The sequence below is a fragment of the Choloepus didactylus genome, chromosome 17 (assembly GCF_015220235.1).
Source record: "Choloepus didactylus isolate mChoDid1 chromosome 17, mChoDid1.pri, whole genome shotgun sequence".
NCBI lineage: Eukaryota > Metazoa > Chordata > Mammalia > Pilosa > Megalonychidae > Choloepus > Choloepus didactylus.
The window spans coordinates 49,230,045-49,255,122 of NC_051323.1; the positions used below are offsets into that span (position 1 = coordinate 49,230,045).

Below are 25,078 nucleotides of genomic sequence, written 5' to 3' on the forward strand. Positions count from 1 at the left end.
AATATGATTAATAATTTTACTGAAATTCAGGCAAGGAAAGAATTTTTAAACAATAAATATATACTCGTTTATTAAATATAAATTTTATTTTTTAATTTAATTTTATGTTTATAAATTTTATTTCCTTACACATTCAATCACTGGCTTATCAACAGAACCCCTGAGGTACTCACCAATAAATTCAGTTATCTTCAATATTTTTCAGGCTTTCAGTCATATAAACATCATAACTTTACAAATATTTTTCGATTTTATTGTTCTGAAGGAAATTTGTCAAGGTTGAAGGCTAGGACATATTTTATTTTAATAGTTTGTTAGCTTGATTTATAACTTTTAAATATTTAGACTATGTTCTGTGGGCTTCCATTCACTCTCTCCCCCAAAGTCAATATCACTTGAACCAATAAAATAGGTGCCTGACCAAGGCAGGGCCAGAAGGGATGCAGCAGCAGGTAAAGAAGTCGGGCACATATCAGGACCAGTATGGATACCTGGACGGTCACCCAGAAAAGACCGGGGAGCTGCACGAGGGTGGCACTGGGAAGAGGTCGGGCGTTCTGAAATCCTCAGACAACGCCAGCACTTGATTTAGCCACTGGAGTTGAAGGCAGGTCCAGCCTCCTTCCTGAATCAGCACTGGGCTCCCCAAAAGAGTCGGGGCTATGAACCCTACAACTGCTGCAGCAAGTGTGGGATCGGAGCTGTGAGCAAGCGCACCAACCAAGAGCAAACGTTCCCAGATGAAGCCAGTTAATCTGAAGGCTGGGAAGAGTCTGCAAGACTCAGAGACCCCCTGTTTCCACCTGCATGCAGCTTGGATCCGAGTCTGTCTTGTGAACATGGGTGTGTCTATGTGTGGGTTGAAGGGTTCTTCACATCTGAATGGAGAGCTGTGACTGAGTGGCTGCCTCACCGGGGGTGCCTGTGAGCAGGGGGCAGAAGCACCCGAGGTCCCGTCGGCTGGCCTGGAGGCCAGGGTGCCCGGGCCTGAGTCCCAAGTTCACCAGCTACTGTTTCTGTGACTTTGAGCTTTCCACCTCTATGTGACTTAATCCCCCATTTGTTAAGTGGAGGTAAATAATAACACCTACCTCAAATTGTGGTAAGGATTAAATTACTTAATCTTGTATAACATTAGGGCAATGTCTAACGTGTAGTAAATTCCTGATAGGTGTTCATTGTCTTTATTAGTTGTGACTGTATCTCCACATCTACAAGCACCTGCATAAAGGTAACTGGGTGTCTGGATGAGGAGAAGGAGGATGTGTGTCCCTGTGCATGCTTAGGTCCAGGAGCCCTTGTCTGCATGTGTGTGATAAGAGGGATGGCTGGCACTTACGGGCTGCCTGCTGTGGGCTGGGCACTGCTCGGAGAGTTCTGCAGGTGTTTGCGTGGAAACACTCACAGGTGTGATGGGAACAGCTAAGTGTGTATCCAGCCCCATGTGCCAGGGAGCGCCTGGGAGTAGGGCTCTGCCCAGCACCACCCCCTCCCTGAGTGAGCTGTGGGAGGAAAGAGGACCCATATCCCGGGCTGCCTATGCCACAGCCCCGAGGAAGTCTGTGACGTGTGCCTACCAGCCGCCCCCTGGCCCCAGGTCTCCTGTTGGCTTGAGTTGCCTGCACCTTCTTCCCTCCAGCAGGAAAGAGCTCATGAGAACGCCGGTCACAGCCCCCTCTTCACCCTACCAGAGGCTGGGTCTTGCCGGGCCCTGGGCGCAGACCCTCTTTTCAGAGTCCCTGAGCCCAGGAAGGCTCCCCACTGGGCTGGCCTGTCTTTAACAGTGTGGGCCATTTTGTGCTGAGTGGCATCTACTTCTGACTCACTGTGTACCCTCCCTGGGAAGGACAGAGTCTAACACCAGCCAGACAGCAAATCCCCGTGGTGGGTAAAACCTCCACATTTTACCCATCATTTCCTTTGGTTCCATTATTCAGTGCTGGCAACATTTCAAGTATAAAAAAGGGTGATTTTTGAAAAAGTGTGAATGTGCTTTTTTCCTTTGCTATGAGCATATGACCTTCATCTCCAGCCTGAGACATCCAGCTCTGCCTAAAGAGAGACTAGGATTAAGGTTTGATACAGACAGAATGCACAGAGAAAAAACAGAGGGGACATTTTTTCAGGATTCCTTCATCTCCCTCCTTGTGTGTGACCACGGGGCCTTATGTAATGGATGCTCAGACAAAAAGGGGAAGAGTTTCAGTCCCCTCCCTCCTGCCCAGGGGGTAGAGGAGATGGAACCTAGAGGAAAGCAAACAAGGGGAGCCAAGCAGGAGGATATGGCCCACTCTCGCCTCCCCAGGCTCTGCTCCCAGAGAGGGAAGCCCAGGAGGAAGGGACTCTCGTCCCACAGGCCCAGGAATCCTGGGAGCAAGCAGGCAGCACAGGCGGCTCCACGCCCACCCAGGCCTCTGCCTCAGACTACAGGGCTCCCAGCAAGGCAGCAGAGCCTCAGAAGTGCAGTTCTCCACACACCAACTTCCGTTCCCATGGGGCCTGGCAGCCGAGAGGTGAGCCAGCAGGTCTGCAGGGGAAGACGGGAGAGGCAGAGAGGGCTGCAAGGCCAGTGGGAGACCCTCTGGGTCTGCAGCCAGCAAAAGCCCAGGGGCAAGGGGGCTGTCAGCCATGGGCACTGCAGGGGCTCTGGCCAGACCAAGAGGGACTGGACCATGAGTTAGAAAAACTCAGCTTCTAGCACAATCAGCCGCCACAGGGCCAAGGAACATTGCCCGGAGACCAGAGCACCCCCACCCTAGGATCCCACCTCCTTCCTCCTGCCAGAATGTCACACACTCTGCTCTCATCTGCCCACACATCCTGCACCACCTTAGTGGGAGAAGCCGGAGAGGCAATCTGAAAACAGCATTTTCATCCCAGAGAACCTGAACACCACTTAACAGACAGGTTAAACTGCCTGGACCCACTACGTTTAAATCAGGATGAATACTCAACTGTTTTTCTCACTCATCATCAGGTGGGGGGTTGGGAGAAAGGCCAGATGACTGATGAAGAAAATAAGGAAATTACTTTTCTTTCCTCACAGACGAACTGCAGCATGAGTTAAACTGTCACTCTGTTGCACGCACAAAATTAAGAGGGCCACGCACACTCACTGCCCCCACTTTAATGCCAGCAGGGCTTTCCAGCTAAAGGCAATGACCCCAGCAGAGGACAAGTCCTGGCCTTCCGGACCCCCCTGTCCTCTCCAGGTGGTGGGGACCCCGCTGGGGAAGAACGGTTTCCCCCCCGCCCTCTCGGCTCCCTCCCAGGCCGCGTCCCCGCGCTCCTGGGTTAGCTGCGCTTCTGTTCAGAGAAGAAAGAGATCTTGATTCCCTAGCTTTCTAGCCTGTCCAGTCCCGGGGAGCGTGCGTTAGGGATCCCAACCCTGGCCGCTGCCTCGGAGGCTGTTGGGGTCCCTCCTTCCCCTGACCCGCTTCCCGCCCAGGGAGGGGGGACGTGGGGCATGAAGCTGGAGAAGAACCGCTCGCGCGCCCACCCGCCGCGGGGACGGCACACGCGGAGGGCGACGCTGCCACCTGCCGGCGCCCTGGGGGAAGGACAGCCCGACGGGGAGCCACGTGCTTGGGCCTCCAGCAGAATCGCTTCCCTTTTCCCAAAGCGGTTTCTCGTCTGTCCCCTCATTTGGTCATCGGGTGTGCTGGTGGGAGCAAAATCATCATCCCATTTTATGGATGAGGAAACCGAGGCCAAGAAAGAGCGGAATGCTGCCGAGGTCAGGAGACCCGGTATTGCTTAAAGGTAACACTCGGTGCCCTGCCTCCCAGCCCGGAAGGGAAGCGGCTTACGGGGGCATGCCCCACCTCCAGGGAGATGGAGTGAGGGGGGAAGGCACCAGGTACCTCCTCCTGCAGGTGCTCTGGGTCGTGACTCCGCTTCCTAGGGATTCGCATACACGTCACTACACAGGACGTTTCGGCCTCCCCAGTGCCGTCTTCTATAATGCAACAAGGGCAGGCCCGCGGCCAGGGGACCCTGCCCAGTGCCCGTCCTCCATATCCCCTGCTGCCACCTCACTTGGACCCACTTGGGTCCCTGTTCAGAGACCTCAGGCGTATCAGCTCTCTTGTTCTGCGGTACTCTATCTCCAGGGTCTGGATCCTGGCTGGGTCCGCAGGCAGGACTCCCCAGGTCACAGGCTGTCATCTAGGATTACCCAGACTCCCCACTCCCAGAGCCTGCCCACCCCTGCTCTGGGTCCCCACAGGGCAAGTTCCCCAGCTGACCCACTCCCAGGGGCTGCCCTGAGTGAGGCTGAATGGTGAGGGACACAGAGTGGACAGAGCTGGGATGGGGTCTGAGGCCCACTGTCCTCCCCAAGGCACCTCCCTGAAGGAGCCCCCCCACCCCCTCCCCCCACACACACACTTCCACCTCTTAATCACATCCCTCATAAAATGTCCAAAGGTGGATTAGTGAGCAGAATATGGAGCAATGAGAAAGCAATTGAAGATAAAGACTAACTGATCTCAGGACCGGCAATACCGGAGAGGCATGCCTTGGTGAAAAGTTGAGGCTTCAGGACATCCATAATAAGTGAAAATTAAAGGCAAACAGCCTTCAGGGAAAGAGATTTTGCAACACCAGGGTAACATTCTTAATATTTTTTCCATGAATTGTCTTTTAAAGTCCTAGCTGCTTTTTCATTGGGAATATTAGGTTGTTTGTTTATGTATCGAACAGGAAAAGTTTACCTATTTTGAACCCTTTTAATTTTGTCTGTGATTGTATTATCTATTGAATAAAAAAAGAAAAAAATGACATTTTAAATAAAATAAAAAATATTGATTCTATTTGATGAATGAAAATTCCCCAAAAAAAAAAAAAAAAAAAAAAAAAAAAAAAAAAAAAAAAAATTCCAAAGGGGAATTTCTGTCACAGCTCTCAACCCAGAGACCAGGGGACAGTAGATTCAAAAAGTTGCCAAAATTTGTCTTCAACAGCCCTCCTCCTCTACCTTCTGCTTCCCTGTCCCACTTCCAAGCACTCCTCTTTCCCAAAGCCCCCCTAAAGTTTCCTTCATGCGCTACTAGCGAAATCTGCTCTCTGGTGGGCTTTGATAAGCTCATCCCAGGCCAAGAGGCCGCGGCTGCCTGGGGGAGCAGCCTTTGGTTCAGTCACCACTTCACACTGAGATGAGGCTGCAGGTCAGGCAGTTAGTACACAGCGAGTCGCAACTTGGCCCTAATGTGGACTCTAAATAAAAAGTTAAAGTTTTGCTGCTGTTGTTTTTTGATGAGAAACTAGAAGGGCTGAGGCCATGGGATGGGGCCTGGGATCCAAAACAGGTGGTAACAGAGCCAGCTCCCGAAGGCCAGCGTCCTCGGAGGCATTTTCCCAAACGGCAGGGCCCACCGAGTAAGCCTGGCACCTTTCCCGCGGCCCCAGCTGAGGATGCCGTGGGGCCAGCAGGTGGGTACCCAGGCAGCGGCTGGGGCTGTCTCTCACCCGGCTCGGGGCACCCCGGGCTCCTGACTCTCCTCTTTGCTCTCCTGGTTCTCCCACCCCCAGGCCTTCACTTGGCCAAGACAGCCTGCAAGACGGGGGGAGCGGGGAATGCCTCACTTTGCCCGAGCCCCCCTGTAGTCCACATTCACCACAGTGGAGCCACTTTCCAATTTTACTGAAGTGTTTTGCAGGGGCTGGGGGACGATTTGGGGCAGCCGTATAAGGTCACCCTCACTGCCACGAGTGTACTGGACAAAGCCACACCCAATCCATCCAGGTGCCTTTCTCTCCCCTCTCCTCTGGGCCTTGCAGAATCCAGGGAAGGCAGAAAGCTACGGACTGGCCCCGGATTGCCCTGAAAAGGCTGAAGAGGAAACGCCCCTCCGTGGCCGGCCATGCGGGAGCCTTCTAAGGCGGAGCCACAGCGCCACCTCGTGGTAGGGAGCCGCCTGCGCAGCCCGGGCCAGAGCCGGCCCAAAGAAACCGCGGGCTCGCCGCTTCCAGGCGCTGGACTCCTCCCCAGATCCCAGGACAGCCCCAACCCCGAGGACTGAGGGACGTTGTCAAGCTAAGGCCCCGGCCACACCTCTGAGTCCCACAGCAAAACACCGAGGAAGGGCTTGGGCTTCTGTGTCAGGCGGACTTTGAGTCGCTCCCTTCTGTTTAGCAGGTGTCTGAGCTGCGCAATTACCTAACCTCAGCTGAACCTTATTGTCCTGGTCTCTAAAATGGGAGTAATAAAAAGGCTGCTGGAGGAATCAATTAGGTAATAAAGCACCTAGAGGAGTTCCTGTCTCACTGCGGGCATGGAGGAAACAATGGTTTCCTTTCCCTTCTGGACCTGAGAAACCCAGACACATTCAAAGGCAGAGCCAAGGAGATGGCCAAAACCCAAGAACTAGGGTGAGAGAATTTTCTGTCTCATTTTCTCCAAGAAACCATTCCTAGCTCCTTCATCCATCCCCAATTTGCTTTTCTGAACTCCCATCCCACCCATCTTGCTGGGGACTGAGGGAGACCCTGGGATATGGGGCTTTGAGTCCTAAAACTGGGGAAGTCCCGGCAAACAAAACAAGCTGGTCACCCTCATCCTTAGCTGTCCTCACCACCTGGTTCTCGGGGTTCCTAAGTGTAGATGACAGAATCCCTGCAGCTGTAGTCCAGGAATCTGCATTGGAACAAGCTCCCTATGTGATTTTCACAAACACATCTGTAAGCTCCTAATCCAACATTGTGATTGTGTTTTCTCGTTGGCTTCTAGTGTAAGCACTGCTCCTCAACCACACCATGGGCTCCCCAAGGCACAGCCTGCAACTAGGTATGAGATCCTGGCAATACTCCAAAGAACTTTCTAAAACTCAGACTCCAACTTTGCAACTGGACAGTAAACAAGCAGCAACTGGATATATGTTCTCTAGTCAGTTTTAGAGCTTGTACCATGTTTTGCTTCTCTATTATCCTTCCATTCATTCAATATTTCTTGAGCATCTAGTGGCTTAGCAAAGTAGGAGCTGATATCCTAGTGATGGGAGGTAAACATGATTTTAGAAAGTAATAAATAGAATAAGAAAGGGGCAAAGGGACTATGTTAAAAGACATCTCTGAGAAAGTGATAGTTGCTCTGGCATCTGAAGGTTGATGAGCCAGCCACCCTGAGATTCTGGGGAAGGTGTTCCAGGAGAAAGAATGACAATTGCAAAGGCCATGAGGCAGAAACAAGGAATAGAAAGAGTAGAGGGGCTGAAGTGGAGCAAGCCAGGACAGTGACCGGGGCTGAAGCTGGAGCCAGCGTGGGCACGTAGGGGCTGGTGGACTGTTGCAGGCCTTCAGATTTTACTATACATGTGACAGAAAGCCAAAGACGGCTACAAGGGGATGGCAGGATTTGATTTGGGTTACTGAAGATTCATTTAGGCTCCTGTGTAGAGAGCAGACTGGAGGGGTCAGAAAGTGGACATAGAGTCCAAGCAGATGACAGAAACTGCAAACAAAGAAAAGCTCAAGGATTCAGATACAAGCTGGAGGAAGACACAGGACTTGCTGATGGATTAGACGAAGGGGGAGGGAAAGGGTGCAATCAAGGCCATCTCCTAATTTTTTCCACTAGAGAACTCGGATTAATGGACGATAGGATCATTTTTTGAGTTGTAAAACACTGTGGGAGGGGCAGGTCATTAAGATCAGGGGTTGTAGTATCAAGGACCTGGTGGGGAAAGGAAGGTAACAGGCTTAAGGAGGCAAAGCTCCTTCCTCCTCCAGGCTTTCACAGAGAGGACTCCCGCAGCTGCCTGCTGCTCCCAGGGGACAGTCAACTAGCAGGGAAAATAAAACAATTAAAGAGAATTCAATTTTACAGATTTAGTTTTTTTTAAAAAAAAAAAAAAGAAATGAAGAAAGCAGATAAGATAAAAATAAACAAATTTAGAATAAAAAATTAAAAGGATAAATGGAAATAAATGAAAAGTCTAAGGATAGAAGAAAAGGTGAACTATGAAAGGTTTAAAGGGAAAATATACTCATTAACAAAATATTTTTTAAAGGAATGAAATAGTTCAGACAGAAAAAAAATTTAAAACAAAGTTTAAGAATAAGCATTCAGACCATGAAATCATAATCAGTTAAATAAAATAAAAAGATGATTTCTAAAATCATAAGACTAAAGATAAGACAAAAATAGGTTACACTGACAGCAGCAGTACAGGTTCCAAAGACCAGAAGTACCAGGAGGGCTGAGTAGGGGTCTCGCAGGCTGTTCCTAAGCCCTGGGACCCTAAGCCATGCCTTGTGTCAGAGCCTCCAATCAGTCCCCCTCCCTTGGGTATCCATGGGGGAAAGGCATCCAGCGGTGCCTCCTTTGGAATCGAAAGATATTTGCATGCTCATCTAGCATGGGTCAGTCCAGGACCTTCCACCATTTCTCTGATGAAGTGGTTTCTAGAGTCTTCACTCTGGTGGATTATCACATTAGGAACCCTCTTAAAATGTGATTTCGTGCATCTGGAAAATTACATATGCATCAGCCCTTGTACCAGCAATCCCACTTCTAGAATCCATCCCAAAGATACATTATCACAATAGTTTAAATTATATATGTACAAAGTCCTTCATTTCATCACTATCTACAAAACCGTAGGACTGGAAAATCCAAATGTCCTTCATTAGAGGACTGGTGGAATACACAGTGGTACATCCACAGAAATGGATTACTAAGCAGCTGTGATAAGGCATGTGGAGGATTTCTATTTGCAACTTTGAAATTATCTTCAGAGCTTAATGTTAATGAAACAAGCAAGGAATATAAAAGCTTTTGTGTAAGAAGGGGAGGAAGCAGAATACAACCTTACTATGTGTATTTGCTTGTACTTTTAAAAAGAAACATTGGAAATAAACCAAAAACAAACTCTAGCCATGATATCTATAAAGGAGGAAACGATGGAGGAGACAAGGATGGAAGCTAGACTTTTCTGAATTAACCATGTTTTATAGTTTTGACTTCAGAAGCATATAGATGTTTTAGATAAATAAGCCAAAACTATTTTTTTTTTAAAAAAGCAATCCCTAAAAATATAAATCAAATTATATGATTCAAAAAATATAAATATAATATAAATAAAAACATAAATCCTATGACATTCTCTATATAGCAAGTTGATGACATGGCAATACAGAGAAAAATTACTTTTACTTTAAAAACCAGTATTGTGGCCTTCCATCCCTAGTAGAATATATATAAAGGACAGAAAAGAATAACAAAGGAATCTTAAACTGCATTCAATAATCTTATTGTTAGAAATAATATTGGTATTATGAGTTTGAAATTATGATGTGTGTATAGTATAATAAAGCAAATAAGTAATTATGTTAAAGTTATAAAGAAGTAATATTTTTAGAAGAGAAAAGGGACCCAAATATAAAATTAAAAACTATAAATTCTGTCGTCTTAAATTTGAATCAGTATAAACTCAGGCTTTATTTTTCTCTTTATAAAAAAATATGTATTCCTTTGTTTTAGTCACTGAAATGGCCTAGAAAATATGGCAAACAAAGAGAAGACCAAGCAACCCAAGCTCACAGATTGTGGTCTTGAAATAACATTTCCCACAAAAGAACCAGGCTCCCTGGGGAAATGGCTGATTCTAGGTTTGAAGGAGGAAATGAAGAAAATACATTTTGAAATATCTTGTCTTGTTGGAAAACAAGGACACTATCAAAGGCCGGAGATAACGTCAAAAGGACTCAGGAGCCAACTTGATGGAACATCCACTGGCCAAACATGGGGCAAATCAAGCATCAAAAATAACAACAGGATCAATTAATCAAGAGGATATAATAATTCTAAACATTTATGTATCTAATAGCAGAGCTTCAAACTATATGAAGTTGAAAAAGATAGAGCCAAAAAGAGAAATAGAAAAGTCCACAGTTGGCTGGTCATTTCTATGCCTTATCTCAATAATCGATACAGGAAGTAGGCAGAATATCGGTAAGAATATAGAAGACTTGAATGACGCTATAAACCATATAAGTTGAATGCTCCATCCAACAAAACACAATATATATTTATAGATTTCAAGTGCACCAGAACATTTATAAAGATTAACCATTTTGGGGGTCATAAAACAGGTCTCAAGAAACTTAAAAGGATTCAAATAAATACAAAGTATTACCTCTGACCACAATAGAATTAAATCAGAAATTGATACATAAAGATTCCCAGAAATCCCCAAATATTTAGAAACTAAGTTATATACTTCTGTGCAGCACATTGGTCAGAAAGGAAAAAAGTAATTAGAAAGCATTTTGAATTGGATAAAAATGAAAATCCAACATAGAAAAATTTGTGGGAGCAGTGCTTGGAGGGAAATTTATAGCACTAAATACCTATATTGGAAAAAGAAGAAATGTATAAAATCAATAACTTCAGTTTCCACTATAAGAAATGAGAAAAATAAGAGCACATTTAAATGAAAGTAAGCAGGAGAAAGAATTCGATAAATTGGAAAACAAAAACAATAGAGAAACTCATTGAAATCGAAAGCTGGTTCTTTGGGAAGATCAATAAAAGCTAAAAAAAAAAAAAAAAAACAAAAAAAACAAGTTACCAATAACAGGAATTAAAGAGGGGAAATCACTATGGATCCTACAGATAACAAAAAGGATGATAAGGGAATATTATGAATAAATTTACACCAATAAAGTCAAGATATTGAAGAAAACAGACCAATTTCTTGAAAGACACAAAATACCAAAGCTCATCCAAGGGAAATATAATAGAAACCCTGAATAGCCCTGTATCTATTAAAGAAATTTAATTTTCAGGGTTAAAAAAAAATTGTCCCATACAGAAGACAGCATGCCCAGCATGCTTCATTGGTGAATTCTGCCAAACATCTAATGAAGAAATAATACAATACTTGCTGTAGTAAATTAAAATAAAATAGGGGAATTTCACACTGTCATGCCACCTAAGCATTTCTGACCCTGTCGTTAGTAGCATAAGGGACTTTTACATTATCATGATGCCTCAGCATCTTAAACTCTACCTCAGTGACCACTGAGATAAACAAGCCACAAGACAAACAGCTTCTGCCTCTCCTCCTTAGGTTGTACCCAAGTTTGCGCCCCGTGAAAGTCAAATACAAACTCACCAATCCTCACTCTTGCTTGACCAACCACTACTGATCAGCCGATTTAACATCATAAAGCCATAGTCTCCCCCCACCACTATACCCTTTTGCTCCCCACCTGCTCCATTGAGTCTACACTCCTGATTTGTGTCCCTGTGTGACCCTGCAGGGCCTGCCACCCCTCACTCTTCCAGGACCCTGCGAGTTCTAATGAACTTTTCTTTCATAGGTCTCTGGTGTCACTCGTCCTTGCCACACCTGACTATCCATATAAAGAGCCACACAGTGCACTTGTACACTGAAAACTACACAATACTGCTGAAAGAAATTGAAGACCGAAATAAATGGAGAGATGTACAGGGTTCGCAGGGTCAGGCAATGTATTGTTCTTAAGAAGGCAATTCTCCTTGGATTGATCAATAGATTCTACAGAATCCCTATCAAAATACCTGTGAATATTTTCATAGAAACTGGGTAGCTAAGCTCAAAATTTTTAGGGAAATGCAAGGTTCTGGAAAAGAAGAACAAAGCTGAAGGATTTATTCAGGGTACAAACAAGTGTTTTCTAAGCAGGTTCTCTGTTGCAAAGCTTATTTTGTTCTCAGCGTGGCATTTGAAAATGCAAACATCTTTTCATTTACATAAATAAGCAGCTTATGAATCACTGACAACAAATCTAAACAGACATGAATTTATAAATCGGCTTCATACGTGTTAAAGTTATTCATAAAGAGAGAAGAGTCCCTTCCCTCACACTTAACTCTTGCGATAAAGTCCATTTTACTAAGAAAAAATAACTTACTTTCCAAAATCACTACAAAGCTACAGTAATCAAGACATTGTGGCACTGGCATAAGTATAGACATACTGATCAATGAAACAGAATAGAGAGTCCAGAAATGAACCCACACATTTATGGTCATTTTATTTTTGACAAAGATCCTAAAGCAGTTCAATCAGGAAAGAATAATCTCTTCAATAAACAGTCCCAGAACTAGATAATAATATGCCAAAAAAAAAAAAAGTGAACTTAGGCCCTTATCTCACATCATACACAAAACTTATAAATTAAATATAAGAGCTAAAACATAGGATACAGTCTTAGTGACCCTGGGATAGGCAAAGATTTCTTAGATTTGACACCAAAAATACAATCCATAATAGAAAAAAATTGATGAATTTAACTTCATAAAAATTTTTAAATTTTGCTCTTTAAGAGACACATTAAGAAAAAACAATTAAGTGGACAACCTATTAGCTTGACTGACCAAGAAAAAAAGATACAAAAACGCTACAATCAGAAAGGAAAATGGTGATATCACAAATGACCTTGCAGAAATAAAAAGGATTATAAGAGAATAAAATGAACAATTGTACACCAACAAATTAGATAATCTAGAAGAAATGAAAAAAACTTAAAAATACACCAATTACCTAAATTGACTTAGGAAGAAACAGAAAACCTCAACAAACCTATAAAAAGTACAGAGATTGAATCAATCATCCAAAACCTTCCACCAAATTAAACATTTCAAGAAGAATCAACACCAATCTTTCTCAAGTTCTTCCAAAGAATTCAAGAGGAGGGAACATTTCCTAATTCATTCTATGAGGTCAGCATTACTCTGATACCAAAGCCTGGTAAAAACATAACAAGAAAAGAAGATTATAGACCAATTTCCCTTATGAATATAGATGCAAAAATCCTTAACAAAACATTAGCAAACTGAATCCATCAGCATAATAAAAAGATTATATACCATGACCAAGTGGGATTTATCCCAGGAATGCAAGGGTAGTTCAATGTACAGAAACCAATCAATCAATTAAAAAAAAAATGATTATCTCAAAAGCTGCAGAAAAGGCATTCAACGAAAGCTAGCACACTTTGATAAAAACACTCAGAAAAGCAGAATAGAAGGGAATTTTCTGAACATTATAAAGTCCATTTATGAAAAACCCACAGCTAATATCATGCTCAATGGTGAAAGACTGAAAAATTTCCCCCTAAGATCAGGAACAAAAATAAATACCTGCTTTCACCACTGCTATTCAATATTATACTGTAAGTTCTAGCCAGAGCAATTAGGCAAGAAAAATAAACAAACAGTATCCAAATTGGAAAAGAAGAAGTAAAACTGTCTCTGTTTGCAGACAACATGATCTTATATATAGAAAATCCAAAGGAGTCCACAAGAAAACTAGTAGAGCTGATAAATGAGTTCAGCAAAGTGGCCGGATACAAGATCAACATGCAAAAATAAATTGTGTTCCTATACACTAGCAATGAACATTCTGAAGGGAAATTAAGAGAACAATTTCATTTACAATAGCTTCTAAAAATAAAACATCTAGTAATAAATGTAACCAAGCATATGAAAGATTTGCATACTGAAAACTATAAAACACTGTTGAAAGAAATGAATAACCGAAATAAAATTGCAAAATATCCCATGTTCATTTTAATATTAAGATGTTAGTATTACCTGAAGTGATATGCAAGTTCAACATTCCCAATCAAAATTCCAGAGCCATTTTTGCAAACATGGGAAAAAAAGGTGGCTCTGAATAGCCAAAACAATTTGGAAATGAAAAACAAAGTTGGAGGACTAACACATCCCAATTTCAAATTGTACTACAAAATTACAGTAATCAAAATACTGTTGTACTGGCATAGTAACTGAGAAATTAGGATTTAAGTGATAATTATGATTACTGAATCATTATATAAATATTCCTTTTTTACTTTCTGGTGTATTAGAGCAGACAGAGGGAAAATACCTGAAATCTCTGAACTGTAATCCAGCGGCCTTGATTTCTGATAATGATAGTACAGCCTTTATCTTCTGCCCTTGTGATTGTAAAAACCTGTGACTGACCCTCATTTGTACCCTTTTTTTTTTTTTTGGAGTCTTGTGATCACTAATGTTTATTAATGAAGGGACTTGGGTCCTCCCAGAATGAACCCACGCCAAGTCCAAACTTATCATGATAACTGAAACTGAGTCTAACCAAAATGGGTCCGTCTGACATGTGCAGTAGCTTAGACTTTAACTTATAAGTGACCTAAACCTCATTAGAATACTAAAAATCATGCCCATCATCTTATTAAGGCTGCCATTTTCTTACATATGTTCTGTAACTGAGCATGCAATCAATCTGTACATGCTTAATAATTTGATCACCTCTAATTACATCATCTGGAGACACTCTGCTCATTATCCTAAAACTCTGCCCATCTTTTGATACTATAAAACTATCAGAATTACTGCAGTTCATGGAGACAGATTTTTGGGTTGATAGGCCATCTGCTCTCCTGCTTTGAGCCTAGCAATAAACTCTCTCTTTGAAACCTCAGTGTCTCAGGAATTAGTTATTTGAGCACATTGGGCATTTGTCCAATAACAGCATAAAGACAGAATGGAACAGAATTGAAAGTCCAGAAATAACCCACACATCTGTGGCCAATTGATTTAGAGCAAGGGGAAAGAAACTTTCAAGAAATGGTGCTGGGAGGAAAGGAGCCTGGAGCCAGGTAGCAAGAGAAACAGAAAGAGCCCAACATGGAAGTGGTGACTGTACCTCGGGAACCGGCAGAAGCAGTGGGGCCAAAGCATCTGAGATGGAACCAAGTGTGGAGGGGGTGGGTGTGCAGAAAGGCACCACCATGTAGGACCTCCATGAGGTGCAGGAGTGACTGGGCTACCTTTCAACCTCAGGAGCACCCAGAGTGACGGTGATGATGGCGGCAGCTCCTCAGGTCGCATCAGCTAAGCTGCACTCCCAAAGGGACATCCAGAAAGTGCCCGGAAGACACTTCCTGCTGGAAAATCTGAAGAAACAATATTTATAGCACTGAGATTTGTGGATAAATTGTTATAATGGCAGAATATAGTGAAAATAATAGTAAAAGTAGATGTAAGGCCCAAAAGTAGTCGGAGTAGACATGCTGACAGAAAGGATGGTTATGTATGCAGTGGAAAGAAGTTTAAGAGTGAGAGTTGTTCAGATGCTGAACAACAGTGAATGCTGTAGAGAGAACTGAAGTTCCTTTAAGGAGCCAAGAAAGGAAACACAGTTGTTCAGCCACAAGTTGGACTTAGGTCATTCCTGTGGGCAGAGATTTTTAGGCCCATCCCTTAAACAGAAACTGCAAGATGCTGTGGGCCAGTATTTTCTAATTAAACATTGTAGTACTCAACACTCTTCAGGGGCTTCCATCTAAAAGAAAAGCTCATATCAGTGAACTCATGTTAAGTAAGTGTCGTTTGCCACCTTGATCAGCCAAAACAATTTTGAAGATGAAATAAATCCCCAATAAATCCCAAATCAGATGAATGGGTAAGCACAGACTTGTCTCAGAATGAATTGAAGGATGGCCAGCTAAAACAAAGAAAAAACATGGAACAAGATGAAAACTGTTTCTTGTACAACCGTGTGTTCAGCCCTGTGCCATAACTCCTAACAAGGCATTGTGTAAAAAGTCATTAATGGGGGGGCAGCAATATGGTGGCATAGAGAGGAGTGGAAGTTAGTTAGTCCCCCTGGAACAACTAATAAGCAACCAGGGACAACTAGTAAATAATCTGGAATAACTGCTGGGCAACAACCGTGACTGTCCAAACCAACATGGATTGGGAGGAATGCCTGAGATCACAGCATAATATCTGTAAGTAAAAGTTGTGGAAATGCACCAGGAGCCCCCTCCTCCCATGGCAGGCTGAATGGCAAAACCTCACTGTGGTAGAAAGCAGCACTCTCTGAACAAGTGAATATACCTCAGCCCAGTTCCAACTGGGGTCTTAATTAACAAATATGGACATCTTAATACAAGCTACAAATCCCCAACAAGCAAACAGAGGCTTTTAGTGATGGCTGAACTTAAAAAACCAGAAGACTCATTTGACCTGGGAGGGGGAGACCAGAAGACCAGCTGTTACCTCTGGCTGATGAGTGAAACTTGGGGGCTGTGTGCTGGCTCCAAGAGGGGGCTTTCTGTCCCTTTTTCTCTCTCTCAACCTGAGCGGCTCAGTGGAGAAAACCTTAGCCATTTTCAATTCACAGTGCTCTGACCCAGACAAGGGTGGAGATAGCAGAGTCAGAGAGACAAAGAACCTATTTAAATGCAGATGGTAACTCTCTAGGGAGTATATCTTCTCTAAGAGGAAGGAGGTGGGACCCAGCTCTACTACCAGCCTTCCACTCACACCCAGACTCCACAGCCAGGGAGAAAAAGCCAAAAGAGAAACTAAGGAGGCCACACCTCCTTACACCAGTCTGGAGCTACAGGCTGACAGGCACCACCTGCTGCACAGGTTAAGGAAAACACAGCAGCTAGAGGCCTCACAGGGCGTGTCAGTCTTCTAAGGCGCACCCTCAGGGAAACTTGATAATGAATATTTCCGCCTTCTGAGACCTGAGCCCATTCTGGTCTGGGAAAACCTGATTGGGATAACCAAGGAAGCCAGATGACTAGATAACAGAAAACACAACCTACAGTAAGAAAAATGAAGATATGGCTCAGTCAAAGGAACAAACTTACACTTCAACTGAGATACAGGAATTTAAACAAGTAATGTTAAATCAATTCAACAAGTTAAGGGAAGATATGGCAAAAGAGATGAAGGGTGTAATGAAAACACCGGGCAAACATAAGGTAGAAATTGAAAGTTTGAAACAACAACTGGCAGAATCTATGGAAATGAAAGGCACGACACAAGAGATGAAAGACACAATAGAGACATACAACAGCAGATCTCAAGAAGAAGAAGAAAACACTCAGGAATTGGAGAACAAGACACCTGAAGTCCTACATACAAAAAAATCAGATAGGGAAAAGAATGGAAAAATATGAGCAACATCTCAGGGAATTGAATGACAATATGAAATGCATGAATGTATGTGTCGTGGGTGTCCCAGAAGGAGAAGAGAAGGGAAAAGGGCAGAAGCAATAATAGAGGAAATAATCAATGAAAATTCCCCATCTCTTATGAAAGACATAAAATTACACATTCAAGAAGCTCAGCATTCCCCAAACAGAATAGATCTGAATAGGCCTACACCAAGACACTTAATAATCAGATTATCAAATGTCAAAGATAAAGAGAGAATCCTGAAAGCAGCAAGAGAAAAGCAATCCATCACATACAAAGGAAGCTTGATAAGAATATGTGCAGATTTCTCAATAGAAACCATGGAGGCAAGAAGGAAGGGTGTGATAAATTTAAGACACTGAAAGAGAAAAACCACCAACTAAGAATCCTATATCTGGCAAAACTGTCCTTCAAATAGGAGGGAGAGTTTAAAATATTCTCTGACAAACAGACAATGACAGAGTCTGTAAACAAGATACCTGCTCTACAGGAAATACTAAAGGGAGCACTACAGACAGATAGGAAAAGACAGGAGTGAGAGGTTTGGAACACAATTTTGGGTGATGGTAGCACAGCAATGTAAGTACACTGAACAAAGATGACTGTATGGTTTAAAGAGGAAGGTTAGGGGCATGTGGGACACCAGAAGGGAAGAGGAAAGATAAAGACTGGAACTGTATAACTCCGTGAAACCTAGAGCACTCAACAATTGTGATAAAATGTACAAATGAATGTATACCCTGCAAGGTGCTAAAAATAGGGTGGTATTGGGGGGGGAAATACAATCAATACAAACTAGAGACTATAGTTAACAGAAAAATTGTATTGTGCTTCCTTTAATTTAACAAAGGCAACATAACAAAGCTAAATGCATGTAAGAGGGGGACATAAGGGAGGGGTATGGGATTCTTGGCGTTGGTGATGTTGTCTGACTCTTTATTTTACTTTAGTTTAATTCTGTCTTTCCTTTTGTTGCTTCCTAGCTGTCATATTCTTTTGTTTGCTTGTTTCTCTTTTTTCTTTTTCTTTTGTCTCTCTACCTTCTTTGACTCTCCCTCCTTCTTTGTGGAAGAAATGGAGATGTCCTTATATAGATAGTGGTGATGATGGTGAACACATAAATACGTGACTATACAGGGAACCAGTGATTGTTTACTTAGGATGGAATTATGCTGTGTGAATAAAACCATTAAAAAAATGGGTTAATGAAGAAACCCTGAGGGCACTATATCGAGTGAAATAAGACAAACACATAAGGACAAATATGGCAGGATCTCACTGATATGAACTAATTATAATATGTAAACTCACAGACATGAAATGTAAGTTACCAGGATATAGAACGAGGCTAAAGAATGGGGAGCAGTTGCTTATTATGAGAAGAAAGTTCAACTAGGTTGAACTTAAGTGTTTGGAAATGGACGGAGATGACAGTAGCACATTGTGAGAATGACTAACAGTGCTGAATGGTGTGTGAGTGTGGTGGAAAGGGGAAGCTCAGAGTCACATGTCACCAGAAGGAAAGTTGGAGGTTAAAAGATGGGAATGTATAAAACAGTGACTCCTGTGGTGGGCAATATCCATAATTAACTGTACAAATATTAGAAATCTCTTTCATTAACTAGAACAAATGTATGACACTATAATCAGAAGTCAATAATAGAGGGGCATATAGGAAAAATATATACCTATTGCAAACTATATACTACAGTTTGTAGTATTTTAACATTCTTTCATCAACAGTAACAAATGTACTATACCAATAGTATGAGTCAGTAATGGAGGGGGGGTGATTAGGGGTATGCGAGGATTTGTGTTTCCTTTTTTTGTCTTTATTTCTTTTCTGGTGTAATGAAAATGTTCTAAAAATTTTTTAAAAATTAATTGTGGTGATGGATGCACAGCCGTATGATGGTACCATGGGCAATTGACTGTACATTTTGTGTCTTTGGATAAATTGTATGGTATTTGAACAATCTCAATAAAATTAAATTTTTTTAAAAATCAGTAATGTTCCTATACACTAGAAATGAGCTAACTGAAGAGTCACTCAAGAAAAAGATTCCATTCTCAATAGCAACTAAAAAAATCAAGTACCTAGGAATAAACTTAACCAAGGATGTTAAGGACCTCTACAAAGAAAATTACATAGCATTACTAAAAGAAATAGAAGGGGACCTAAAGAGATGGCAAAATATTCCATGTTCATGGATAGGAAGGCTAAACATCATTAAGATGTCAATCCTACCCAAACTGATCTACGGATTCAATGCTATTCCAATCAAAGTTCCAACAACCTACTTTGCAGACTTGGAAAATTTATTTGGAAGGGAAAGATGCCTCAAATTGCTAAAAACATTTCAAAAAAGGAAAACAAAGTGGGAGGACTTACAATTCCTGACTTTGAAGCTTACTATAAAGCCACAGTAGTCAAAACAGCATGGTAATGGCACAAAGATAGACATATTGATCAATGGAATTGAACTGAGAATTCAGAAATAGACCCCCAGATCTATGGTTGACTGATTTTTGATAAGGCCCCCATATCCACTGAACTAGAACAGAACAGTCTCTTCAACAAATGGGGCTGGGAGAACTGGATATCTATATCCAAAAGAATGAAAGAGGACCCCTACTTCATACCCTACATAAAAATTAACTCAAAGTGGATCAAAGACCTCAATATAAGAGACAGCACCATAAAATGTCTAGATGATAATATAGGGAAACATCTTCAAGACCTAGTATTAGGAGGTCACTTCTTAGCCTAACACCCAAAGCACAAGCAACAAAAGAAAAAATAGATAAATGTGAACTCCTCAAACTTAAAAGCTTCTGTACCTCAAAGAAATTTGTCAAAAAGGTGAAGAGGCAGCCAACTTAATGGGAAAAAATATTTGGAAACCACATATCTGATAAGAGACAGATGTCTTGCATATATAAAGAAATCCTACAACTCAATGACAATAGTATAAACAGCTCAATTATAAAACGGGCAAAAGTTATGAAAAGACATTTCTCTGAAGAGGAAATACAAATGGCTATAAAACACATGAAAAAATGTTCATCTTCACTGGCTATTAGGGAGATGCAAACCAAGACCACAATGAGATATCATCTCACACCAATTAGACTGGCTGCCATTAAACAGGAAACTACAAATGCTGCAGAGGATGTGAAGAAATTAAAACCCTTATTCATTGCTGGTGGGACTGCATAGTGGTACAGCACCACTCTGGAGGACAGTTTGGCAGTTCCTCAGAAAACTAGATATCAAGTTACCCTACGATCCAGCAATTTCACTTCTCAGCTTATACCCAGCAGTGGTATATACTGAAAGCAGTGACACGAACAGATATTTGCACACCAATATTCATAGTGGCATTGTCCACAATTGCCAAGAGATGGAAACAACCCAAATGTCCTTCAACAGATTAGTGGATAAACAAAATGTGGTATATACACATGATGGAATACTACGTGGCAGTAAGGACTGAGGTCATGAAATATGACAACGTGAATGAATCTTGAATACATAACGCTGAGTGAAATAAGTCAGACACAAAAGGAGAGATATTGTATGTTACCACTAATGTGAACTCTGTGAAAAATGTAAAATAAGTTTCTTAAAATGTAGAATATAGGGGACCTAGAGTTAGTCAGAACCTAGTGAAGGGGGAACAATTACCTAATATGTACAGATGTGATAATGAGGGTGATCTTAATGGCATGGGAATGGTCAGAAGTGACTATGGCTCATTAATAGGATTATAACTATCAGTGACACATTGAAGTGACCATGTTCGTAAATGGTTGTTTAAAGGCAAGTAACCCACAGAGTAGCACGACAAACCTAAATAAGTGTTAGCATGATATACTTACAACGTATGATATTGCTGCCAAGTGTTAACAACAGAGTGGTATGGAAAAACTACCCATTATCCATTAATCACTATATTTAATAGGAATTTCTTACCAACTCTACACTAATACTAGGGATGAATAACTAGCAGCTGATAAGAGCTCTGGGATGTATTATGTTATGATAATTGTTTAAAGTTGAGAGTGATGATGATTGTACAACTAAGTGAAGATAATGTAAGAAACTGACCATTTATCTTGGGATAGAATATATATTAAGTCGAGTTAGGAACACACAACTTAATAAAACAAGCCCTTGACTTGAGACTTGCTCTTATGGAATTTAAGGTTGTAAATAGGAGGCTGAGCCCTCCTATAATTATGCTTAAGAGGTGCCTCCAGGCAACCTCTTTGTTGCTCAGATGTGGCCTTTCTCTCTCTAAACCCAACTCGGCAAATAAACTCATTAACCTCCGCCCCCCACCCCCCCACGCCATGAGGGACATGATCCCAGGGGAATGAATCTCCCTGGCAATGTGGGACATGATTCCCAGGAATGAGCCTGACCCTGGCAATGAGGGATTGAAAATGCATACTTGACCAAAAGAGGAAAAAAAGAAAGGTAATAAGCTGAGGTCACAGTGGCTGAGAAACCCCAAATAGAGTCGAGAGGCTATCCTGGAGGTTTCTCTTATGCAAGCTCTAGCTAGACATCCCAACTGGCCACAGCATGCCATGCCCTTACCAAAAGTAGTCCCCAAATACCTAGGTCCCTACCTGATATTCTATAAAAGATGCACTCATTAAGTTTTATCTTTTAGAAACTTAAATCTACTAGAGTGTTCCTATACCAGACAAGTCCTAAAATCCAGAGGCAACAGCCTCTTTAAGATCAACTACCAGATGCAGCCCCCTTCCCCATACTGTCAGCACCCCCTTTTAATATGGACAAGTTAGAGTGCTCAATGCCTAGACATCCCTGAAGATGGAGAAAGAGATTAAGTGGGAGGAAGGAGTAGCAACAAACAAGGTAAGATTGAACAAAGGTCTATGAATACTGAAACTTTATGTAATTATATAAATATGTGTGTGTATGCACATATATATACATATATGTGTGTGTATATATATATTTTTATGCTGGGGTGTTGGAATGGCTGGAAGGAAATAAATGACATGGTGAAACTGTAGCCCATAGAATCCTTTGGAATTTGCTCTATAGCTGCTTGTTGAATTGTGCCTTGAAGTTCTTCACCTCTCTCCATATACCTTGTATTGCATAATAAGAAAAGAACTGAAATTGTGGAACTGCAGTCCATAACAATTTTTGAAATTATCTATATGACTGCTTATTGAGCTGTACATTGAGAGATGACACCTTTCTGTATGTATGTCATACTTTACAATAATGGAAATGGCTTAAGTTGTAGAACTGTGACCCATGACATTCTTTGAGATTTGCTCTTGAATTACTTGTGAAATTGTACATTGAAAGTTATCACTGTTATGTATATATGTTAAAGTTCACAATAAAAAAAAATCAGATGGGAGCAAGAAAATGGAATACAATAAATTAATTAATTAATTAATTTAAAAAGGCATCATGTAGAAGTGGGCCTATGACTGGGTGTGCCAGTTTGGATGTATTATGTCCCCCAAAACACCATGTTCTTTGATGAAGTCTTGTGGGGGCAGATGTATTAGTATTGATTAGGTTGGAATCCTTTGATTGTTTCCATGGAGATATGACTCAATCAACAATGGGCAAGACCTTTGATTGGATAATTTCCATGGAGGTGTTAACCCACCCATTCAGGGTAGGTCTTAATTAAATCACTGGAGACATATAAAAGAGCAGAGCAACTGAGAGTGACATTTTGGAGAGGAGCTGCAGCTGAGAGACATTCTGAAGATGGCCGTTGGAGGCTGACACTGACATTTTGGAGAAAGCCATTTTGAAACCAGAACTCTGGAGCAGACACCAGCCACGTGCCTTCCCAGCTAAAAGAGGCCTTCCGAACGCCATTGGCCATCCTTCAGTGAAGATACCTGATTGTTGATACCTTACCTTGGACTCTTCATGGCCTTCAGGCTGTAACTTTGTAATCAAATAAACCCCTTTATAAAAGCCAATCCATTTCTTATATTTTGCACAACGGCAACATTAGCAAACTGGAACACTGGGTCTGTGATGAACTAGGTTTCAAATAACACTATATTGAAGATAGTGACATGGATTCAGAAGATGGAATTATAACACTTTGCACAAGTTCCAGAAAAAGAAACAAACCCAAATGGGAAATGGATGATGAAATTCTGCAGCTGGAAACACCTCAGGTTGACTGTGTCCACTGTCTTGTACCAGACCTCCTTCAGATCAGTAACAATCCACGTTACTGGGGAATTATGGATAAATAAGTAGCTAAAGCTCTACTGGAAGGAAAATCAGAGGGTAACTTTTTCCTTTTGAATCTCAACACAGGAAAAGTATTCTCTGTTAATTTTAGACGCTATAGCTGTTCCTTTCATGCTAGAATTGAACAGTGGAATCACAACTTTAGCTCTGACGTTCTTGAGCCTTGTGTTTCCATTCTCCTGCCAGTACTGGGCTCCTAGAACAGCCTGTATGTTCTTCGAGCCACTTTTATCTACTCCTTTAATTCAGACTTCTCCCTTTTCCCTACAGCATATATGCAGAACAGTTATTTGTAACTGTACAATTTATGATGGCATTGATGCCCTCCCAATTCCTTCTTCTATGCAATTATAGCTGAAGGAATATCCAAATCCCATATTTTAACCTCTAGCTTTCCTTCTGGTGACATACATGACTCTAAACAACCTCTTTCAACCAAATTTACCTAGAATTCACCACTATTACTTGTAATCTCAATAATGAACTACCCTCACCTCTATCCATTTCCAAACATATAAGTTCAACCTTGTTAAAAATTCTGTACATTTTAGGCAACTGCTCCCCACTCTCTAGCTTCAATCTATCTCTTGGTAACCTACATTCTATGTTTTATTTCAATGAGTTTACATATGCTAATTAGTTCATATTAGTGAAATCATATAATATGAACCTTGAGGTGGACGTTGTTTACAATTAACACTACAAATATAAATAAATTCTTTCATGAACTAGTACAAACATACAGCACTGGTAGAGTTAATAACAGAGTGGTATATGGAGGAAAAGTACCTATTGCAAGCTATGGACTATAGTTAATGGTAAAATCTTAATATTCTTTCAACAGCAACAAGTGTACCACACACTACTAGGGGTCAATAATAGGGGAGGATAAAGGGTATGGGGTGTTTGGGGTTTTCTTTTTTTTATGTCTATTTGTTATTTTTCTTTTTGGAGTAATGGAAATGGTTGAAAATTGAGTGTAATGATGATTTCACAACTAGATGATGATACTGTGAGACACTGCTTGTATACTTTAGATGCACTATATGGTATGTGAATATATCTCAATAAAATTTGAAAAAAAAAAGTGGTTTAAAAGGGGAAAAAAAGTCATTTCTCTCTCATGTAAAAAAAAAGTGCTGATTTAAAGCAATCCATGGTAGGAATGGCAGCTTAATATCCCCAGGGACTTGGGCTCCTTCCAGGTCATCATTATGCAAGAAGAAGAGGAAGAAGAGGAAAAGGAGGAAGAGGAGGAGGAATAAGAGGAGGAAGAAGAAAGAAAATGAAAACCCAAACCACAAACTTGGAGAAAATATTTACAAAGAATATGTCCAAAAAAAAAGGACTTATATCTAGAATATGCCAAAAAATGCTTTTAACTCAATGATAAAAAGACAACCTATAAAAAAATGGACAAAAGATCTAAACAGACACTTCACCAAAAATATACGAATGTCTAATCAGCACACAAAAAGCTACTCAACATCATTTATGCAGTTTATTATGCATCAATTATAACTAAAAAAAAAAGATGTAAAATAAAAAAAACTAGCTGACACTTTTAGAAGCTGTTAGGGCATCAACTAATTATTCTAAAGGTTGGTTTAAAAAAAAAGGAAAAGAAAGAATCAAGCAATTATCTAGTCTCTTCTATGTGAATTGTGGTTTAAGGAAAACAAATAGTTGATGACAGAAAGGTTTTCTTAGAACCACAGTCATAAATGCAGAGGGAATAGAATTAGAAAACGACCATTGTGTAAACAAAGATAATCAATGGTAGCTAAAATCATTAGGTTAGAGGCCAATGAGGAATTTTATAACAGATGGAT

General features: G+C 41.4%; 1 pseudogene; it reads left to right on the top strand.

Annotated features, from left to right (window-relative positions):
• The first annotated feature begins 14,977 nt into the window (after positions 1–14,977).
• LOC119512105 lies at positions 14,978–23,630 on the top strand (annotated as a pseudogene).
• Positions 23,631–25,078: the final 1,448 nt, after the last annotated feature.